We start from the raw sequence: 22,642 nt of genomic DNA, 5'->3' as shown, positions 1-22,642 counted from the left end.
TAAAAAAATTAAAATACATCACCGTTATATTATTTTTAAAGGAAAAGTTCAAATAATAAAAAAATTAATGCAGCTCTCTTTTAAAGTCTCGTATGATTTTCAGCCATTCTTATGAAGACTGGTGTATACATTTTCTTTGAGAAGAACTTCTGCACAGAAATTACATACAAAAGGCACCAAGATACCTTTCAAAATCACATTTATAGTTTTTATACAGGAGAGCTTTTGATGTTTTAAGAGAAACTATAACTAAGGGACAAAGAAGAGAAACACTGAGGAATAGAAAGTGTTTGTACATTATCAATATACATTTATATTTTACATTATTTGAGTGTCTCTATTTGCTCTACAGTCTGCTAGCCCAGCTAAATGGAAATTACAAAAACATAGAGCCCTTTCAAGTAAAATATGTCATTTTATTGTGCTCAGTTCCCTTTTGTCTTCTAGTTATAATTCCGACCTCTCTAAATTGTTCATCTACACCACATAAAAATTTAAAAAAGCCTAAACCCCTCTGAAATTAGCTCCAGTTTTCTACTAAATCCCTTCTTTTTCTATATCAAACTTGAAGAACATTGTGGGCATTTTAGCTAACAGACAGTATGTTATTCCATTTCATGTCAACTGCACAAGGTCTTAACACATACTGCAAGCAGAGGTGCTCTTTGCATTCCTCTATTCTCACCTTGGCACAACCCTCCCAGCTCAAAAAGGCTCCAAATTACATAAAACAAGATGTCATAGGCTGGGGTTAAATTGTAATATGCAACCTCCTATCATGAACATTATCTCCTGCACCTAACACAGGCATATTCTGCTGCAGGATCTTACTCAAATAAATATTTGCATAGCAAATGAATGCATATTTTTATTATAAACATATGATGCATTATGATTAATTGCTAATTTCCCCTTCCGAAATGGTGTCAAAAAATGTCAGTTGACCACCTAGCAAAGTTACAGCTCCAAAGTAACATTCAACAAATTTCTGTACACAGTGTATCATGTACTAATTTTGGGGCATCTGTTAAAGGAGAAACTAGTTTTCCACGTGACCTAAATAAGCACTTTCATCTGAGGGGAAGGCGGATAAATAACATAATCCTGCTTGCTGCCAGTTTGAAATCACTGTGCTTTGGGATGGACTTCCTTCACTGACAAACTGACAGTACTAAGCACCTGGAGCTCAGGGACCTCACAGAGCTTCCAAACAGTTGGAGCAGGACAGCAAAGGCGTCTCACAATGAAAATGAATGACTGGTAATAGGGTATGCTTGATCCTCTCCTTTCAGTTACAATAATGTCTTATTTAGTTGGTTACTAGTATCCTGTTATTAGTAAAATGGCTGCATCATTATTTAGATCTCAAATGCTATCTTTTCTCCAGTACCTCCTTCCTAAAAAGAATGTGAATTTCTGTTACACTATCAAGGCCAGTATTCCTTCTGAACTGAGGGCAACTTAGGGAAGAGTGTATGAGTAAGACAAGCACATAGTGATATTTCCAACAATGGTACTTCAGTTTTCAACTATTCATGGCTCTGGGACTTCCTGAACTTAAGCTGTGGTATTAAATAGCCAAAGTTAAAAATCATGTTCTTTGAACCTTTCCAATTAATCTTTGAATTTTCATAAAAACTTTCAGTTTCTGAAAAATAAGGCGTTTCAATATGGCTTCTATGATAAAGCATCTCCTTTTGTTTTTTTCAGCCCTGATAGCTACTACTTCCATTAAATGACTCACAGTTCTGCTACCACAAGAATGAATAAACATTTCCCTTTTTCTGTGCCACAACTGATTTGTGAGATCCCCTAAATTCATCCTACCCGCAGTCATTTTCCCTCCTGGCCAAAGAGCTCTGCTCTGTTAGATTTTTCACCTGAATCTCATTCTATATCCCCAGCTGTTTGGGTTAGTAACAATTCCTGTTGCTCTGAGGTCATGCAACACATGCAAAGTCATCCTGACTTTGCCCTTTACAACTTAATGGAGCTGTGATGCTTTTCTGATGATACTGTGAACTAGGGCATCCTAAAAATCCAGTATACCCTTTAAGTACACTGCTGAAGGAAGAAGACTCTTGCTGTCTCAACTTCCCTGTGTAAGTCACAGAACTTTGCCCCAAAGATGGGATAAACTATACAGCAATAGCTTGAAACCTGGTCTCTTTTGTCTCTTCTCCTCTGGCTTGTTGACCACAAGCCTTTCCTGTGACTGTACAGAACATAGGACATTTTGGAAAGAGCTGCACTGGAATTGCCACACACCAAGTCTCTGTCCTCCCCTGTAAAACATCAGCTCAACTACAACCTTTCCTTGGGACCTCTGCCTTCCCCGAAGCTCAGTGTGCAGAAGGCAGGGGAGGTAAGGCAAAACTGGGGATAGGTATGCAGGTTTTACCTTGATCTCTTTATAGGTCTACAGAGATTAACTAGAAAAAAAAATACAGCCTGTGGTTGTTTCACTGAGTAACCAGAGTTTCCAAGACTCTTGTTAAGCATGAAGAGTACATATTCTCACTGTTTATTTTTGTTTACGGTTTCTTTGCTTTTTAAGCAAAGCTAAATCAGTTTTGCAGCAATCCACCATTGCCCTGAGCTGCTCTAAATTGCTCCTCACAACATTCCACTTGTTTTGGGAAATCCAGGATCTGTCAAATGGTAACACAGTCTTCCTGCTTTAAACTGTCCCCTTCAGCCAAGGAGACAAGAGCCTGAAGGGTCTGGTTTCCCTTCTGACAGCTGCAGTAACTGGACCTAAATTGGAATTGGAGTAGAATTTTGTAGAAAAATGGAATCACTGTCATCACATTGTCTCTGCATAGAACTGGGCAGATTTGGGCACTTGATAGATTTTTATGTCCACTCAACATCTGCTATTCTCCAAAGAGGTAAAAAAATGGGGAAATTAAACCACCACTGAGCTACATGAACAGGACAAAAGCAGGCACTGCTGCATTTGACAATGTATTTAAGTCTTGAATCAACCTGATTACAAACATATTTTTAAAAACGTGCAACTGGTCCCCCAGCTTTATCTGGAACCTGTGTAAGATATTACATAAATCTACCTTGGCATATGCTCAGTTTCACAAATCACTGTTCAAAGGTTTCATGGTTATGATGCCGATGTTGATGCAGGAGAGGGACCCTGTAGGTAACAGGATTGATAGATTTCAATGCTGTTCCTCATTGTGCTTAAGACTTTCTATACTCTGAGCAAAACAGTGAACGTATTTTTCGCTTATTATAAAAAGAGATATTACTTCCTTTTATCTATTCCAGTTTAAGTCACAAACTTTTATAGAAGTGCTCAGACTTTACTGCAATAAGATTATGTTTTCAAATGTTATATGGAATAAAGGCTCTGGTAGAATATATTAGAAAACATCCCTAATTCACGCAACTTTCCACTGACATAAACCAGAGAAAAAAAGAAAAAAAACCCAACATTCCTATCAGGTGGGGACAGTAACTGTGCCATACAGCCGAATATGCTCTAACCCAACCCTTTCCTGCTGCTCCTGCTGCCAGCAGGATTTAGCCTCTGCAAGGCAAGTTGCTGCTCCCCTACCTGTAAATCCTGGAGGAGAGTTACCCCAGAGATACCTCTCTACCCCATCTGCCTGGGGACCTGAGCATTGGTTTTGAAGTGGGTTTTTGGGTTTTTATTTGGTTGGTCTTGTAACAGGAAGAACAAAGTCACAGGATCCTTTAGGTTGGAAAATACCTTTAAGATCACTGAGTCTAGCCATAAAGGATAGCAGTGCAGTAGGTATTTTCTTGCTCTGCCTGTATTTATTACATCTCACCTTATGCTATTAGGATGAAATTCAGTGAATCCCAGTGTAATTTCTAACAAAATACTACCTGAAATTCAGCATGTCCACAAGTCTTTCTATGTAATAAGTACACTTTATTATGTTTAACTAACACTGAACATTTGGAAATGCTTGAGTATTAATATGAAAAGTTTATTACCTAGAGAACTTATTTGCAGTATGCTAAGGGTTATTCTCTCTCTCTCAGACATATAGATGGGTATATATGTATGTAGGATAATGGAAAAGGACATATAGATACATTACTGTGGAATTGATGATGTGCTGTTATAGGAAAAATCATCCTATACTCATGTTCATTAAAAACACTAGTTTTCCATTCAGTGCTCAGAAAACTTCTCCAGCAGCACAGTACCATATACTGGCATATCTAAAGCAGGAAAGAACAGACAGAAAGCACACAGAAACAACTGCAGCTTCTCTGCATATAACAGAAATTATAATCTTGATTTGAGTAATGCAAAAAGATATCAAAGTTGGGAGACACAATTCCAGTATAAGGGTCACTGATAGTTTGTAGCCATCAAAACACTTATTCTTTATTATAGGATATGTTAGAGTTACTATTTCAGCTGAAATTTCTTATTATTTAAATATTAACTAAAATATAGAAGCATACTGAAGACCTTAAGAGCAGTGAGTCAGAATACAAATCTATTTCTAGAGTGGTGCCAGCTCAGACAGCAGCTAATAATGGTTGCTGAGCAAAAATACACGTGGCAAATATGGAATGACATTTCCTGCATTTTTAAAGTGGGACATGGCATTAAGTCCACTGAGTTTAAGAACACTTTCTGTACAAGGCCTGTAAAAATCCTTTTTCTGTATCTTACTTTTTTTCTTTTTTCTTTTTTAAACTTGACTAATGGTTTTGTAAACCAATTTACACATCTGACATGAAGAACTTCTATGCTAATGAGCTCAACAATTTACCTGTGTTGTGTGAAAAAAAAACTTCTTTTTGCTTGTTTTTACCTAAACAATTTCTGTTGGTCTTCTAGCTGTTATATTTCAGGAAAAAATAAACAATGATTTTCCATTCATGTTCTATACAGAATTAATTAGATGTACAGGTCTAGGTCCCATTTCTTCTCAGCTTCTCTCCTATTTTTAGTTGAGAAGATCTGGTCTGCTTATCTCCCCTTGTGGGGAAATAAATCTCTACCTTTGAACAATCTAAATTTATCTGCACTTCTTCAGATTCATTATTCTATGTAGGGTTCATATCCATTAAAAATCCAAGCAGGCCACTGAGTTATCCATGCCAGAAGTATGTCTTGCATTTTGTTCTCTTTTCCTTCTGTACCAATTATTAATATTTTATTCCTCCTTCTGACCACTGCCATCATAAAACTGACATTTTGCAAGAACTATTTATCATGACTCCAAATTGTATTTCCTGTTTGGCAATAGCTACCTCAAGCTTCCTCTTTTAAAAATGCAGAACTGCTTCTCATCCCCTTGAACACAACACAAAGTGTTCCCTGCCATTGTATTGCCAGGCATTTCAGTGCCATGAGCTCCTTCTTGATCTGCTCACCATCTATTTTAGTATTAACTAATTTTTTATCATCACCAACGTGTAACTTTGCACAATTAGTTTCAATATCATTAATTTTGATCAGCACAGATCCCATCACAAGTCCTGCCAGAAATATGCACGTATCTCCATTGCATATTTCTCCATTGTCAAAACAGCCCAGGACAGGACCTTCTCTCTCATTCCCTGACCCCTTAAGTCCTTTAAGGCACTCCACGAATAACACTGAAATTAACTATTTTGGAAAACAAGACATTTCACATTGATTGAACCATCCCAAGCCACACACTTACTAGTTTTCTTTCAGAGAATTCCAAGAGGTTTGTGACACACAATTTCTTTCTAAAAAAAGCTTACTGCTTTTCCTATTTTTTTAAACTTATTTACCTATAAATAATTTAGTTATCCAAGTCTCTACAATTTTTTTCATCCATAGGTTGTACCTATTTGCCTGGAGTGGTGATCAGACCTACCTACACACAGTTCCAGGAGCTCTCTTCATGTCCCTAATGGCTGCCACCACCTTCTCTGAGGCTAAGCCTCCTGCCCTATGCCCTACAGCTAGAGCTTTACTGTAGGAAGTTCAGAAATTTCATATATCAGTTTGATCTGATTTCACTGGAGAACAGTGTTTGTCCGTGACAATTTGTCACTATTGATTTATTGATCTGCTTACAAACTCCTTCACCGGCATTCCAACACTAGACAGTTCCCCCAAATCCTTCCCTGTAACGAAAGCTGCTGGTGTGGAAATTGTCTTAAAATTCTTCTAAGGTGCCTAGAATTTGTTTCTTTCTATCCCTGTGGCCTTGCCTTACTTGAGCTCTTCTTTTATTTGTTCAAGATTCATTGTCTCCACACTCTTCAATGACTTCCTGTTTCCAGCAGGTATGAAAATGTTTTTTACTAGTACTTCCAAGTCCTTAACAGGTTATTCCTCAGCACCTTGTTAGTCACCTTTCATCAATGCTTCCCATTTAACAATTCTTCATGTTATAACATAAATTTTCTTTTCTCCTTCATTTGGACACGACTTCTACCTTTTAAGAACTATTTATTTAACATCTTCCTCTCCACTCATCTCCTTAAAAATGGCAACATCTTCATAATTCTTCTATAGTAATTTTGATAGTTGGCATATACATACTTGGAACACTCAAGATGTCTGCAAGCAGTCTTCTTACTGAGTGAAAGTCACTTCACCCTACTGACCCTTGCTTTTAACCTCAGTGTTATGTTTTTCCTACTCATGAACTCAGATATGGCTGTGGAGAAATTACAGTGAAGTAGAAGAACAAGGATGATTTGGTAGGACATCTTTGCCCAGTATGAAAATGACTCTATGAATTTTATACATGGTCTTTTACATAAGAGAACTGAAGGTTCCTTTTCCAAAGGACAAATAAAATGCTCTTTGATCTAGAATTGTGCATTCATGTTGTACTGATGATTTACTCCAGCATAAAAATTCCGACACACTAAATCCAACACTATTTTTCAATAATGAGTGCACCATACTGGAATCCTCAATTAGTGTAAAATGTGATACTTCATCAGAGTTATTGCAGCTTGCTACAGCTGAGAAATCTTATGCAAATCCTTCTCCACCTCCACTCACAACCTGGCTTCTGCTCATAGAACTTAGCACCTTTACGAAGAAGGTCAGAGTAACATGGACTTCTAGATTCTCTCAAAACATTAAACTGTGTCTATAAAGTCTCTCAACGGGAATAAAAATTCACAAAAGACAAAAGGAATTTTGCCTGGTTTTGCCTTGGACAGTAATGAAAGGAAATTACAGAATCAACACTTGAACACAGAGGCAAAGCCTTATTTAACTTGCATTTCTTTAACACAAAGTCCCATCTGTGGAATGCTAGAACTGGAAAACTGAAAGTCTGACTCAATGTAAAGCACTTAATTGTCAGTAGATGTGAAAGTGAGGGGTATCTCTACTATACTTCCTGTCCTGGAACTTTAAATGGAACATATGGCACATGTGGGTGGAAAGCCTGTATGTGAAAATACAGATACAGTCCTCTTTCAGGAAAGACCATGAAGAGTAACTTACTGATCAAATGATGGTAGAAACTCACAGCACACCAGATATGGTCAAGGCATGTCAGAATTTTAGCAACTGTTGATTAATGACCTAAACTTGCTTACAATTGCTGCTTATCTGGTTAAGCACATTAAACACATTATAAAGAATCAACCCATCTCTATTGAAAGGGAAGGAAACAAATCAAAACTGGAAAACAGTATTTAGACTCTTAGTCAGCCTTTCTAGCTGATACTATTAAGGAGCAGAAGTGTGTTGCACTGTTGAGTACCTAAGATAGGAATGCCATCTAAACACTCCTTGCATGATACTCATGTGTGGTTTGATGGGTGATGATGCTTGAACAAACTCTGAGTTATTTCCTTTGCCCCTTAACCAGAGACACTAACAGCAGAAATATTCTGTCTCATTGCTCTTATATGGAGCTCTCCTCCTACACCAACAATTTAGTCAGAGGGCAGGTCAGTGGGCAAAGCATGCTCATGACCACTTCCTTTGCTTCAGAAACACTTGCCAAATTGTAATGGCAAAAGTTCTGCATTTTCCTTTTGAGTTGAGTGGTCAGAGACTCTGGAAACAAGCCAATGTACAGTGGGACAGCTCTGCTGACCACCCTGAGCTCCTGATCAGGCTGTGAGCATTGTTTTCAGGACTGCTCAGTACAGCTTCCCACACAAACAATCTTAAACAGTGGATAGCTTCATTGAATCTCCATTGAAATCCACAAATATAAACTCATGAATTGTGTGAGTTTTACTCTCACTAAACTTTTAACTGTAAGGTTTCCTCTAGAATTTTGTCTTTTTTATGCCACTCTAATTGTTACTTAATCCATCCATAATTTGAACTCCCCTCCCTCATTCTGCTTTCTTAAGTGTCAACAAAACGAGAGTCTGGACTGTGGAAGGCTCCTCACCTCATCTAGACCCCTGATTGCAGGAAAACCCAATGACCTTCTAATAAATTTTTGTATAATGCAATGTAATCTCTCGCTTTTTCTTACCCCCTCTGGCTTTGTTTGACTTTTCCTTTCTTTTATGTTGTACGGTAGATTACAGCCCATCTTTTTTTCCATTTGTCCTTTGTGTCTGGTTCCTCTTTCCTCTTCACTCACCTGTTTTTTCCTCTTTCTTTCTGTGATGCTTTTTCTATGCTACCCCTGCATTTTCTTTTCTCCTCTTTCTCACTCTAAATCTTTGCAACTCAATCCTATTTTATCATCCCATCTTCATACCCAAGGGCTCAGTCTCCTAATCAAAGACACAGAGGAAAGAGCTTCTGGAACCCCAAGTATTGCACTGATTACTTCTATACACTTTCCTCAGGTTTTTAGTTGTCTAAAGAGTACAACTCTTTCCTTGTCTGTCCTTTCAGCCTCCCTTTCTCTGAAAGCACATTCCTGTTCACACCTTTTTGTGCATGCTCTGTCCTGCTGTCCACTGACTTTTCAGACCAGCCCACAACCACTGTCAGATACTCTGTCTTACTCTACTTCTTCTCAATCGGATCTTTTTCCAGTTTCTGAGAAGAAACACAGGTCTGAAGAAGAAACAGAACAAAGAAACTGTTAGTAAAACCCCTTAAAAATAAGAAGACAAGGGAGACAGGAACAGGTCTCACACAAACAGGAGGCTTTAGCAGGAAAGAGAAGCATGCTTTCCTAGAGGGGGAAATGTCTCACTGCTGAACTAGCTGAAGCAGATAGAAATTCGCTACCACAAAAAAGTGACTCTATGATCAGAAGAGAACAGAAGCACCAGAAAGAACATCACAGACTTCTCACATTCCCTTTCCCCATAAATCTAAGAAGAAACTGAAGCAGGGAAATATGTGTACACATTCATCATTTTGCTTAGGTCTCCATAAGCTAGGGCATCTTATGACAAGTTATGTTTAGAAACTCTTATATGTCCATTTTCTTTCATAAAGCATATGATGAGAAAGTCACACTGCCAGCAGGACTGGCCCTCTGGGACATCATGGACCTGAGAAAGAGTAAGGGGGATTGGTATTTGCAGGAACCATCTGGCTTCACATCTGAGAAAAGCCACAGCTGTAACGCCAGGAGAGACCCAGGCAGACCTTGAGACAGTGCTGTAGGCGCCTTCCCAGACCGAGAACCTGTGGCACTGCACCTGTGGCAGCACCACCACAGCAACCTGGACTGCCTCTTGGGGAGCAACAGGCAAAAAAGCATTTCAGATACTGTTCTGCATATTGACTCTCAAGCCCCTGATGAAAAAAAAAAACAACTTTAATTACAAAAATCTTTGCACCACGAATTTCATTACTGTTAAAAAAAAATATCAATAGCAGTAAAAGGGAAAAACCCCACAAAGCTAGTGAACCAAATAAATCATTGTATCTTTGCTTCTGTACTGTACACAATACTTCAAATTATTTGTAGTTCTTTCAGGAAAAAAAACCCTAAAGAAACAAATTAAACTCTATAGCTGCATCAATTTCTACTATAGTCCATCATTAATGACTTTCCTATGAAAGTGAATTTTCAGGCCTGCTCAATTAGCAGGTGCAAAACTTCTTCCTGGGAAAGAAAACTGCAAAAATCACTGAAAAAGAAGTATTAAAAAGCAACTATATATCCATTGGGGGTTTTCTGCATTAATTTTATGATTCATTACTACTAGTGCATCTATTCCTGTTTTTATACTCATTTTTAATATATAAACATTTTCCTAAAGACATAAAATTCTGTTACTGCTAGGGGAAGGAGGTGATTTTAATTGCAATGGGCTAAGATAGCTTGGCAGTACTTCTGTCTGACCTACAAATGCCACTTAAAAACAGACCAAAAAAACACTTGGAAATCTGCCTGAAGGGAAATGGTTTTCTTGTGAAAGACCTTGTCAAACATATTAAAATCAAAGTTTTGGACTTTAGCTGAACAAATAGCTTTTATTGCTTAGCTCTGCTAACTGCATTCTACTACTAAGGAGACATTCTGTAGTAATAGCAAACTGACAATTTTACATCAGCACCTCATGACTATTCAAAAATCTCCACTGACCACCACAGAAGGCAATGTTAATAAAGGTCAAAATTACCATCTATCTACATAATCTCCTGTAAGAACCATGCTGTAAAGGATCAACCAGTCTAATTGTTTAATGTATTTGCAAAATTCTGATTAACCCACACCAAAGTCACAGAAAACACTTCCACAGATTTTAAATACTTGATTCAAGCTTGAGAGATGAAGGTACAATAGGTTCTTTATCAAATATTTTAGTCTGATATTAAATTATTCTCATTCCTTTCAAGAGTACATTAGCTGACTTATTAAATCGACTAGTTACTCATTTCAAATTACTTCCTCAGTTTGTGGTACTAGGAAATGACTCTTTAACAAGTATTCTTGAAAGTGTATCATTGCTCATTCACTTGGTAAGATAAGTTCATGCCTTTTAAAGCAGCATATCAACTTGCAACTTTTAAAATAAGAACCGAGGCAGAAATTAGCACTATAAGCATGCAAACAAGTGAAAGACAGGATTGTTTGATTCTGATTATATACCTAACCTTAACTCTTCTCACTAACCCTGCCAAACATTTACTTTTCATATTTATTTTGTAAAGTGCTACACTATCATTATTTTCCTGAAAGAGATTAGTTGCTGCAAAACTTCCTTTTCCTAAGCACTTCAAGACAACCAGTGTGCATATCAGTGAACTAAATGGAAAAGTCACAGGGAGCTGAATGGCACATGTAGGACATGCCACATTTAATGCAGCCTGAGCTGCATGCATGGAGAGCGAGATTGTCTGCCAAATCATTAAATATTGTTCTTAGTGCATTTGGTACATTTAAAGCATTTTGTACATAACATTCCATTTTATTTACTTCATATTTTAGGGATTTGTATCACATAATTTTCTATTTAGAAATACAACATTTTGGGCACAGAGGACCAAGAACTAATTATTGATCAATGCTTTATAGTTGTATAGGACTTCCACGCAAGATGGATTCCTTTTTTTGTAAGAAATATGAAATTAACTGACTTTGCTCTCACTAGGTACAAAGCATTGCTGCCCTCCTCACAACGTGCAGGTTGAACTTAACCCACAGACAACTCAGTCTCCAGACCTGAGCAGGCTCCCCGCACAGCTGGGCATCAACAGACAAAACATAATCTATCAGATGAAATGGAGTCAGAAGGTTGGCCAGCTCTCTTGAAATGATATCCCTGTAGGCATTTCAGAGTCAAAGACAAGCTATTTGAGGATAAAGTAAAAATCACTATGGAAGGAAGGAAGGAAGGAAGGAAGGAAGGAAGGAAGGAAGGAAGGAAGGAAGGAAGGAAGGAAGGAAGGAAGGAAGGAAGGAAGGAAGGAAGGAAGAAAGAAAGAAAGAAAGAAAGAAAGAAAGAAAGAAAGAAAGAAAGAAAGAAAGAAAGAAAGAAAGAAAGAAAGAAAGAAAGAAAGAAAGAAATCATTAAGAAGAGAAAAAGAACCAAGTGGTTTTGTTGGGAAGGTTAATGTTTTGTCCCTACTGGTGTCTGTCAGAGCTGTTATGAAAAATAACTCATTAAAAAAAAAAAGGTCTAGTATTAGGGGTCACTACTGCAGAGTCTCTACAGGAAGGGTCACTAAAGTTCTGGTTGTGAGGAAAGGGACATCAGGAGCAGACAAAGCTGACTGACCTTGACTTGTAAATGTTCGCATATTTTTCAAGCTTTGGGCAATAGTATACGGTCAGGTTTCACTTTTTTCTTGAGGCCATTTTCCCAAATACAACATGAATTTTCAAGTTTTTGGGCTTACAAACATTTCATTGAAAAGTTTTAACTGCAATATCATTTTCTATATTATTTAGTATTTTTATTTGTATACAATTAAATAAAATTTAATTTTATGTGCAATTTAGTATTTTATATTTCTGTTATATTTGTATTTTATATTCTCAATATTAAAAGGTGTTTGCCTTGGAACTTCTTTGGTTCAAGTGTCTGAGTGTGGATGTACATAGAAAAATCGCTCAAATACAGGCACTTCAAAGGATCTCACAACCTACATGTTGGTCAACCTGTTCATTCTCAGATGGCATCCAATGCACACAAAGGGTATCTCTTTCTGACTTCTCATTCACCATTTCATTCTGACAAAATCAGATCCGACTGATCCTTACATAGCTCCTCACCACAGGCACTGATACCTTCCTGACTTCTTCAAACAAAGGCATTATTCAGGTGTTTAAAAAAGACTGAAGGTCCTTAAGTATTTTTGCAAGTTACATCAATATACTACAGTGTGCTCTCAGCCATGGCGGTTTTACATATGTAATAGTCAAAGAATATTTAATTGAATGAAAACTAAAACACATTCCTATCTCTGGAAGTTCTCACCAAAGCTAATGGAATAAAATACTGAAGAAGGAAAATCAGCTAAGGAGAGACTAAAAAAAAAAAGTCAAACTCAGAACATGAGCCTAATCTCAATTTTTTTTAACACTTAAACCTCCCAGTGAATGCATTTGCCTGCAATCCTTGCTCCACAAACTTCAGGAAATTCAGTTTTTATTTTAGCAGAGATGTTCTGGTGCTCAAAATGAAATAGAAGCTACTTACTTGGAGGTTGTGAATTAAGTACTCCCAGCTGTGGGAAGCCCCCAGGTGCAGAACGGCTGCAGCAGAGGTGGGGGTACAGCAGATTCCAGCCTACTGCCACCCATTGCTGCTGTTTGCATTAAGATGTTTCACATCTTTGCTGGTGTAATCATTCCAGGTACAGTTACTGTGAAATTGAGACTAAAATAACCACCCACAGCATGGCTAAAATATGGCTTGGTGCGTGTAAAGATGAGTGACTTCACAACAATTGCAGCAGGATTTCAGAGTGTGTCCAGACCAGGAATGCAAAGAGTGTGTGTCTGCATTTATCCACTGACAACCATGGATTTTCTAGGTACCTGATAAATGCAACAGGTTTTCTTTTTATCCAGTTTGTTCTTTCTGGCATACAAAAACCTCAGCAGACACCACCTGTTGATGTCTGTACATTTCCTCCCAAAGCTGAAGGATTTGCTCCTTTGTCTTCAAGGCCCAGGGAAAGCAGTGTCTACCAGGGTAAATATTTCTAGGGGCACCATTCCGATATATCAGGTTTGCACAACTTAAAGAGAACTGGAAAGAGAGACCTGCAACAACCTGCAGAAGGCTGGAAGACCTGGCCCAGAGAACAAAAGGGAAAATATGATAGGCAACGGGGGGGAGAATAAAATGAACCCTACAACTAATCTTCTAATTTCTTCATGGCATGGCTTTGTATTTGGACCACAGAGACAGCTCACGGGATGGCTGATCACCTCTCATCTTGAGTCATCTTGAGTAATGACTCATTACTCATTGAGGAAAAGAGATTAATCACCTCACATGTAAATCTATCCTAGTTAGCTGAATATCACCCATATGAACTGAAAATACTCCACATCCCTGAAAAGTTGTCAGTATCACAGCAACAATCTAGTACATTCATCTTTATACAAACTAAATATTCAAGCACCTGTAGAAACTGTACAGGGGACAGAGTTACCAGAAATGCCTTACTGTCCAAAAGGGAAAAGGTATCACCTTGACAACCAATCGTAAAGTTTACGCAAGAAATATGATTTAAATATTACATACAATACATCCCACTCCTCAGAATGACTGCTCTCATCTCGTCTCATCAAAATGAAGAGCAAACCTACACTGGCCATTTCCTCAGGATGGATAAATCAAGAGTCAGCAGCCCCTCCCAGCCAGTCCTGCTGCTCAGGAAAAGCCCAAAGCATTTGCTGTTCTTACTCCAATATCTGTTGTGCGAAGACTTCTGCTCTCTTGGGAGCAGCAAACAGAAGATTCCCGTAAGAAACCCAGTGCACATGACTCCATTAACAGGCTATGGCTGGGCACAGAGGATGTAATCATTAAAACTCCAGGAAGCAGAGAATCCCTGTCCAAACTTTGAAATGCTAGGGGGAAAAAAGACACAAATCCTAGGGGAAGTATTTCAGAGAAACCAAGAAATAGCGCCTGTGGGAAACTATAAGGGAAAGGAAATTTGGAAAGCATTTAGAGTTAGAACAAGTGGCCCACACAGGAATCCCTCGTCTTATCAGAAGAGGGAAACAAGAATAAGACAAAGACGCCTGAAGAAAACAAACACAATTAAATAAAGCAAGACCTACTGTATCTTTATTAATTGACATGCCAATAAATACAAATCCTGTTTTAAGGTCTGATATGTGAAGAAGCTGAAGGGAAAGCACAGAGAGAGGAAAGCTCCACACAGGATATCTTGCCCATTTAATGAAATGTCCTCAAACTCACTATTCCTTTTCAGGCGCTCTTTGATAAAAATGCCCAGAGACAGGGCAGGGGGAGAAGATGACTGCCACAGGGAGATGAAGTGGTTGGAGGGTAACAAGTACCCGTCTGAAGCGAGTCACAGCCATGAACTCTGCACAGTCTTAAACCAAGGCCAAAGCATGGACACAGACAGGTTCCCATCTCTGCCAGGAGCCAGGAAGGAGCATAAGAAACAAGCTCACAAAGCCGCTGTGATTTGTAAGCTTTCCCAACACACTGCCCAAGGAAGAAGAACAAGGACTACAGGGATACAAACATAAAAGGATAGCCCCAGAAACTACTTGGTTGTTATGGACTCATATCCTGTCTGGTTTAAACTAACAACTCCAGTGTATTGGGGAGGAATTAAAAATCTATCTGCTTGGTGGGGACATAAGGGGCAACAGTCCTCAACAACCAAGGACTGTCATTACTCTTTCAAGTGGGGCTTATGAGCCCCACAAAGCTGCAGAAGTGAAAGAAGAGCTGTAAATTCAAAAGTGAAGTTGGATGTAGGAAACATCAACAAACGTAAAATTACTGCAAGTAGAATTCCTTCACCATGTCCCTTCATTCCAACAGTGAATACAATAAAATTCATCAGAAATGTTTGCTGTTGATAATCTGAGGAAGCTTTTGCAAGAAACTCATGATGGCTCTCACCTACACATGGATCACACTCACAACAAAATCCTTGAGGAATCAATAGTGTCTTTTTGAATAATAGTTATACCTTGGGGGCTTGTGTTGTTTTGAAACAACACACAAGTCAAGAGGTAACTTCGTTCTGACAAACACAGCAGCTTTAAATAGCAACTTGAGCATTTTTAACAGAGATGAAAAAATAATTTCTTGCACATTCATGTATTTTATGGCCTTCAAACAATACTATAGTCTCACAGGAAATCCTAATAACTGTCCAGCTTGAATCACCTCTGTCGGTACTGCACATCATCTGTTTGGGGATTTTTACCCAACCCTCTTATTCTTTATTAATAGGGTCATTTGCCTGAAAACCTGTTTCTTAAGAGTTTGTTCACTCTGCACCTGAAGTCATAACCCTTTGTTTGCAATCTCACAATTGGTTGCTGTGGAAATCATTATGATGTCACAAAAAATAGGATTAGTAAAACTGCAAGTACGGAATAAACAGGTTGAACAGATGAACTGTTAAAAAAGATTTACTGCAAGTATTCACAGAAATAAAAAAAAATGAAAACAAAAACTTTCCTCCAGACCTGATCTATTACATATGTTCACACAGTGCTGACACAGACCAGGGACAGAAGAACTTTCTTTCACAACTTTTGGTCCAGGGGCAACATTCAGAAAAATCTACTGGCTAGAAATATATTTGCTACGTCTTGATAAGATACAGAACACAGGACCTTACTTTCAAACTACTGTGAACCTTATGCTTCTCTTTCTTTCTAAAAAAGAGAACACAACAACTATTCTGTGGCTAATCTATGGATGGATAATTTTTTCCCCTGGAAAACCATGCATTTGGCATAGTGGTAAAAATAAGCTCCTCAATGGACTTCAGATCAAACTAAAACCAACTCCTCATGATGCCTACCTGCTGCAACATCCATCAGAGCAACTGCAGCCCACACATCTTTGCCATGAAACACCCTAATGCTCAGACTGGTGAACTGAATTTCCCTTGCTGAAACTTGTAGCCCTTGCCCCTTGTTCTTTTACACCATGACATCACTGGGGAAACGCCATGGACTCAAGACACCATGCAAGCGAGGCAGAACCAAGTTCTGCTTCTGTTAGGAATTTGGCTCATGCACAAATAACACCCTTCATGTGCTTCCATCCCCAAAAGCCTCAACTCCCCATGGCCTGGCTGTACATTATCTCTGCCTCCCACCAGGCTTAGAACAGAGAACTCTGATATCTTCTGAATAAGGGTGAGAAACTTGCATACAGGTACAATATGTAACTTATGTCATTTTCCCACATGTGTTACAATTAATTATTTGTCAAGGTTTGACCAGCACAATGTATTTATATTCTATTTATACTGCAGATCACTAATTTTAAGAGGTTACAAGCACTCTGCACATAGAGCTGGTGAGGCAACCCCTTGGTAAAAAAGCAAAACTTGCAGTAATATTTAGCCTTGGAAAAGAGGTGCTACAATGTTCTTGAAGAGATCCTTGCATCTTCTTATTGAAATGAATGTTTTAGCCACAAAAGTAACAATCACCAATCTGAAAAAAGGAGACACCTTGTGCTTGGTAGCTATGCAGCGTTCATGAAAGCTTTGCAGCCTCCTTAATGGAAGACAGCTTTTGCTTTCATTAAGTACATATATATTATAACCCCAGTAAAAACAACCCAAAAGACATCAAACACCAGAAAAAATACATTGAAATAACATTAAAGGTCTAATATAAATCCACAAAAGCCAGGAAATTCAGAGATAAAGAAAGACTTTCAGACAAGGGAAAACTTTCCAATGTATTAAACTGGAGCATAAATTCACTTCCTCTCCATGCTTGCCATCAAGTCATTCCAGACGCAGGGGGCAAGTTCCTCCCTGGGGTAACTCAAGTGCCTTCAACAGTACTACACCAAAAATCAATTTGGCCCTACAGAACTACATCTTATTACTTTCTCTGTTTCTGATAATTGCCATTGATTTGAGTTTAAACAGCAACTTCCTGTCTTACAGCTCATTTTCCCATGGTTCAGAGACTGTATTTGTGAGATCGCAATACTTTCCATGATTAAGACTATGATGTCAGCTGTGGGGTTATGACTTCACTGACAGATTGGCTAGAAGGAGAACCCCTGTGTGGAGGAGAAAATCCACACTCAAACACAAATATATCTGAGATTAGCAAAGACAACACTGCACCTCAGTGGGCAGGGACATTTCCATCTGCACAAATAATATTCTCTACTTTTCACTCAAGCCAAGTATGAAAATATCCCTCAAAATTTCTGTTTCATTCATAAGTCATTCATGGTGCTGATGTATTGCCACCCAAACTCAAGGTTGATGTCAGCAGCTGTTTAAATCATACACTGTGGGTCCAACTCTTTGCACTCTCTGGAAGTGCAAAATCAGACATACAGCTTAAGACAGGATATGAAGGGAATGAAGTGATTTTGAACTGCCTTCAAACTTCCCATGATTCTGCCCTCATCCTCAAGCTGACACAGCTTTTTTCTCAGGAGTCTGGCTATTCCATCCCCAATAATGCACAATAACCATGATGAACTAGTTACAAGGAGATCCCCAGGTATCTGGCTGAGCAACAGAATCCAAAAAGAGGAATGTAACCTCCCGAACTGTATCCTTCCAGATCTAACCCAGGTACTAAGAGAGTTACCCTGAGCCTTGATTTACAGAGCGTAACTGCTGTAAATGAAAGAGCTTTATACATCACTTTTGTTTCTGAAAGAAGAAAAAATATTTTTCCTTTCAGTTTCCTAGACTGCAAGAGGTAGAGGGGCTATGACAGGCATGCAAAGTAAGAGATGGATAACCGGGGCACTCTCTCACCCTACACAGAAAACTCTAATATCAGCACATGGGACACAACTGAGCTGACGGCTGGTGAGATCAAATTCAATCCAAGAATCCAGAAGTGACAATTCACCACTTCTCTAGGTCTTATAGAGACTTGGGCTCTTTGTCCCCTTTTTTTGCCTGTCTTCTACTCTTTGGTTTAAGATTTTCTCAAACGTTACCTGAAATTTCTCATATTTCTCATATTCTCATAGTTAGTCTTAGATTAGATGTTTATTTTGTTGAATGGCTTCCAAATAAATTGTCGTACTTTTTAAAATTAAATAAATGCCTTTTTCAAATTTTCAACTTCCTTATCATGTTCAAATTAATCAAAATGAGAACTTTTTCAAATTTTCTATCCATGATATTTATGTAGCCCTGAATGAGGAGAGCAAGCAAGCTAAGTATTCAAATGTTGACCCAGAGAAGACAAACAGAATGGATACAGCTATGTTCACCCCTGCTTCTATACTTGCGCAACGTGTCTGGAATGCTCACACCACAGAAGTGCAAAGAAAGGACAGAATTCCTCTACATTTTTTGTTGGCTTTTTTTGTTTTGTTTTGTTTTAAGGTCACTAAAAGCTTTTCTGAAAACTAACAAGTAAAAAAAAAAGAAAAAATAAGAAAACTAAATAAATCACTAGTGTTCTGCTTCCCATTTATTATACACTCAAGATAATGGCTTTCGGGGATGTGAAGAAAGGTGTACAGAGCTTTGCAATGCACAAAGCTTGCTCTGGGACATTACTTAATTACTATTTGAACTTTCACCATGCAGAGAAAACCAGAGTGAATTATAATTATGCAAAAAGATCATGATGACTCTAACTTATCCCTTAGCTTTTTCAGTGATTTGGCACCATGGAATTAATAACCTCTTTCTTGGAAAGCAATTGCATCTGATTTGCCTGCAAAGGTTCTGAGACCTACTTCCTGAAATGAGCAATGAAAAAGATAAACTTTCTGCTTGGAGTAAAATTATTATTAAGGTTATAATTTTGAAACGTTTCTGTGCTCATATGTGAACATCAGCTATAGCATAGTTTCTCTTTGTTGTTCTCTGTACAATGGGTATTGTCTTTACCTAAAGGATTTGTTCTAATTTAAACAAAAAATCCTATGTGCAAAACCTTCTCCCTCAAGATATGCTGCAGATTAAAGGGCAAATTCTTTCCCGTACTGAAAACCGTAATAGGTGGCTTTTTGTTAGCATAACTAAGAAAGGGTTTCCAATTTATGGATCACCATTTAAAAGCCTTTGGAGAGAGAAATCCTGACTTCAACCAAGTAAGTCAGAGTCTTGCTATTGGATTCACTTCAGTGGAGGCACTACATTATACAGCCTCACTTTAAAAAGAATTTGTTTCAGTGACTAATATCCCCTCTGTATGTATCTACCTATGACCACAACCTAACGAAAGTTATGCATGCCGAAAAAGCAAGATAATTCAGGCATATTAAAAGCAACATCTTTATGTATCTTTGAAAAATTTGCTCATGGTCACAGTAGCGAGGTGTCCACATTTGACTTTTCAAATAATCCACAGAAATGATAAAAGAAGAAAAAAGTTCTCCTTATAGGAAGCATTACTGTTTATGTGGCATACAAGTTGCTTTGGAATTAAAAAAGCAAAAGTAAAAATCTTCTGTGTCTCTGTCCAAGTATAGTCTACCTGTTACTCATGCAGTGACTGCTCAAAACTTAGCTGACACTAATAACAAGTTTATCATATTCATAGATTTATTCAAATACTGTTCTTGCAATATAAGAGTCAACATAAAGTTTCTGTTGAACATGTATAGATGGTCTTCCTCAAATTACCTGTGTTTTGTGCTAACATGGCAACTCACACAATTTACAGAGCTTGTAACAAAGCAGCACACACAATTATATATCACATTTGTGGCAGATGGAGAAGGACTGAAATCCAGGCAAGTGATTTCATTAGGAGTTTGGCCATTGACTTCAACAAACGTAACATTTTATCAAGCATCTCCTAGCTGCATATTCAATCTACTTGACCGGGGGCATCATGTCTCACTGGCAGACCATTTGTCAGTCCACCTACCTCAATCAGACTTATCTCCGTAAAGCTTGAAAAAACAATTGCTTGAATAGTCGTTCCTGACTTGAATGGGAAATTTGCAGAAGTACCTTGAAAATTTCATAAACCTCTGACTCCTCGGAATAGTTTATGAATGTTAATGAACATAAATGAATGCAACAGTTCATGCCATGAATGCAACAGTTCATGTCATGTCAGAGGGCACCTTGTCTCCTCTACATATTTAATACTGTGATCCAAGTACTGTATCTACTTTGTCAGTCGTGTGAGATGTTTTTTCAAGACCCAAATACACAGTTGTACATGGAAGGAGGGTCCCCAGGCAGATTTCTCAAGGCATTTAGCATCGTTAACAGGAAACAAAGCAGGAGAAGCAGCCAGAGCCTGAATGGGTTCTGTGTGAATACTAAGGAAACCCCAAGAATATGTTAACACAACGCAATTTTGATAAGATCATAACAGTGAAACTCACATATGTATTTCTATCGCATCTTGTGAAAGGCTCCAATTGCTGTATATTAGGATAATTGATAACAGTCAAAATGGATTTTGGTAATGTATTAGGTAAAGTCATGAATTCTGCTCCATACAGAAACTACCAGCCTGACTTTTAAAGCTCTCAGCAGTTACTCTGAACAGACAGGATGTAAAACCTTAAATCATGCCAATTCACTGATAATCTTAGAGGCTCCCAAATGGAGACTGCCACCATTGGCAAATCACTTTTAATCAAAGCAAACCAACCTCTGCAGACCAGATGCCGTTCTCATTGACACCAATACGGATACACAATCAAATTTAATTTATCAGTACTATTATTTAAATAATCATAAGTTAAGTAGCACCAAAGTCTGACCCTGCAGTTCCACAGATCAATAGTTGTCAGGATTTACAGAGTGGAATAATACAAACTGAAAATAGAGAGCTTATTTTAAGTAAGTAAAAAGAAAAAGCAGAATAACGACATACATTATTCATTACTAGTCTCCTGAAACTGCTATGGAAATAGCACTCACACAGATATATAACTGAACTGCCAAAAAAACCCCTGAAAGTCTACAATACTTGCAATAATAACAGGGAATACAATTTGAACTGGCAAGACAACTAATTAAAATCATGTGCAAATAGATTGCAGCAAGCTGTTGCCAGCAAAACTCTAGCATCCATGCTGTAAAACACACAAATAACATCTTATGTACGTGGAGATTTCACTAGAGTGGGTTTTCATCCATCTATTCTCTGCAGCTATCTCTGATGTTCCTCAGCTGCCTAGTATTTTCTTACTCAACCTTCAAGCCCTCTCAGTTTAATTAGCTGAACATGCTCAAAATTGATAATCTAAGGCAGCAAGCTTTACCTCCCTACTAAAACTCCCATTGCATTTATGTTTCAGCCAACAGTCATCCAAAATCTAGCTCCATCCCTGAAGAAGCCTTCAGAGCTACATAATGCCAGGACAGAGCACAGTACCATTCACAGTGCTCAGGTCCAGCCTGGACAGCAGCATCTCTGAGCAAAACTATTCACAGGGGGTCTATCTATTAGCAAATGTGATGAAGATTTAAATCCACACCTCCTGTGTAAGCGTCCCAGTCACAAACTCCTGTGTTTTCCTGGATGAGAAGCATTCTCCAGCCCTTCTCTTGAAGCTGAAATGCCATGCAGAGGAGAAGCTACAAAATTTTTGAGTATTAGCTAAGGCCAGTTTTCAACATTTAGGTTGGAGAAGGCTTCTAAGATAATCAAGTCCAAGAATTAATCCAGCACAGCCAAGTCCACCACTAAACCATGTCCCTAAGGATCACATCTACATGCCTTTTAAATATCTCCAGGGATGATATATAGGCTTTCAAAATATCTTACTCGTACTCCTCACTGCCCACCAGCTAGACATATACTGGAGATACTGAAATAGTCACACCTGAATTTTCAGGAACAGGTAAAAAAATATCTATTGGTTTAAGATACACGATTGAAAAGTCTGTTTTTCTCCCTACCTCATCCAATGTGCTCTCAAGCAAGCTTTACTGGAGGAGGATGGCCTTGAGCTGAAGGCACAGGGCAGGCTGCCAGGAAATCCGAGTTCTATTCCTGGCTCTCCTACAGATTTCCTTGGGCAAGGCAATTAACCTTGTGGAGTGCACTTCCAATGGAGGTGAGGCCCAGCTTCTCTTTCTGCATTCATAACATTTTCAATGATGAAAATGGAGCTGTAGGAGCAAGAATGAGTGCCTGTACTTTTCTTT

At 38.3% G+C, this 22,642-nt stretch overlaps 1 protein-coding gene across 3 annotated transcripts in view; it reads right to left on the bottom strand.

The window, feature by feature from the left end:
* HMGA2 (high mobility group AT-hook 2) overlaps positions 1-22,642 on the bottom strand; it is a 138,042-nt gene that overhangs the window by 64,849 nt on the left and 50,551 nt on the right. The gene's annotated exons all lie outside the window — the stretch shown is intronic.

The sequence above is a fragment of the Lichenostomus cassidix genome, chromosome 1Aa (genome assembly GCF_008360975.1).
Source record: "Lichenostomus cassidix isolate B80296 chromosome 1Aa, HeHo_3.0, whole genome shotgun sequence".
NCBI lineage: Eukaryota > Metazoa > Chordata > Aves > Passeriformes > Meliphagidae > Lichenostomus > Lichenostomus cassidix.
The sequence above is the reverse complement of the archived record's forward strand: the minus strand, read 5'-3'. Positions and strand labels throughout refer to the sequence as shown.